Below are 1,527 nucleotides of genomic sequence, written 5' to 3' on the forward strand. Positions count from 1 at the left end.
TGTGTGTGGTGTGTGAAAAGTTTTGGCATGTAGCTGAGCAGTCATGGCCTGTGACCTGTCTCTACTTCCCCAGAGAGCTGGCGCTCCCAGCCTGCCCCTGCACTCCCAGAGTTCCAATGGAGTGCTAAGAGCTGAGATCGGTTCCTCACTCTTGCTCAGAAAGCCCAGCCGCAGCTGAGCAGCTGAGCCTTTATCCCAGGTTAGCTTCTCAGTTGCTAAACCTCCTCCTTCCACAGCTTCACCATATCCTACTGGCATGTGACACCACAATTGCTTAGGCGTTTTTTGTTGTTGTCTGGTTTTGGTTTTGGTTTTGGTTTTTTTGGCAGGGCTCAGGCTGGAGAGATGGCTCACCGTTTAAGAGCACTGTCTACCTGGGTTCAATTCTCGGCACCCACACGGTAGCTTCTCACTCCTTCATGCAGACTTATATACAGGCAGCACATTGACGAACAACAACAACAACAAACACAAGACTCATTCTGTAGCCCAGGCTACCCTGAATACACTCTAGTAGTCCAGGCTGGTCTGAAATTAGAAATGCTTTCACAACTGCTTCTTGAGTTCTAAGATTATAGGTGAGCAACACTTGTCTAGCTCATAACTTGATGTTTAGAAGTGGAGGAGGAGCGAGGAGTGTGGCTCAGTTGCTGTGTGCGTGCGTAGTGCACATGCACCACTGCCTCCGTTCTCAGCACCATATGGACCGTATGGAGTTCCAAGCCTATGAGCTTGGGACTCGAGTATAAGCAGGAGGATCAGAAGTTTGAGGTCATCCTAAACTACACAAAAGCTTTAGACTATTCTGTGCTAGCTGAGACCTTGTCCCAAACAACAACAGCAACAACAGTATGGTGGAGAAAGGCTGAGAGGTTAAGAGTGTTTGCTCAGCTGGGCGGTGGTGGCCCACGCCTTTAATCCCAGCACCTGAGAGGCAGAGGCAGGCGGACTTCTAAGTTCGAGGCCAGCCTGGTCTACAGAGTGAGTTCCAGGACAGCCAAGGCGACACAGAGAAACCCTGTCGCAAAAAAATCAAAGAAAAAAAAAAGAGCGTTTGCTCTTGCAGAGGACCCCAGTTCAGTTCCCAGCATCCACATGGTGGCTCACAACTCTTTGTGACTTGAGTTCTAGGGGATCTGGTGCCCTAGATGGGGACCAAACACACAAACAGGCAGATGCTTACACATATAAAGTAAGTTAAATAAATGTAAAAGTAAACAGAACAAAAAACAAACAACAGTCTTAGAATGCTGACACAGGCCTGTAGTCCAAGAGTCCTGGAGGCCAAGGCAGGAGTGTGAGTTTGAGGCCTAAATAGTTTTAGGCTACATAAAGTTTTCCAAGCTACATTGGGATACATAAAAAGCATGAATAGTAAAAAAAGAGGTCTGGGGGCGTGGCTCAGTGGTGGAGCCCCTGCCTAGAATCCCCCAGTGAGGGGCTGGGGGCGAGGCTCAGTGGTAGAGCCCCTGCCTAGAATCCCCCAGTGAGGAGCTGGGGGCGTGGCTCAGCGGTAGAGCCCCTGCC

At 49.7% G+C, this 1,527-nt stretch overlaps 1 protein-coding gene across 3 annotated transcripts in view; it reads left to right on the forward strand.

Annotated features, from left to right (window-relative positions):
* Positions 1–1,527, forward strand: part of Ppp1r13l (protein phosphatase 1 regulatory subunit 13 like) — a 20,557-nt gene that overhangs the window by 7,782 nt on the left and 11,248 nt on the right. The window lies entirely within an intron of this gene.

The sequence above is a fragment of the Mastomys coucha genome, unplaced genomic scaffold (assembly GCF_008632895.1).
Source record: "Mastomys coucha isolate ucsf_1 unplaced genomic scaffold, UCSF_Mcou_1 pScaffold21, whole genome shotgun sequence".
NCBI classification, from domain to species: domain Eukaryota; kingdom Metazoa; phylum Chordata; class Mammalia; order Rodentia; family Muridae; genus Mastomys; species Mastomys coucha.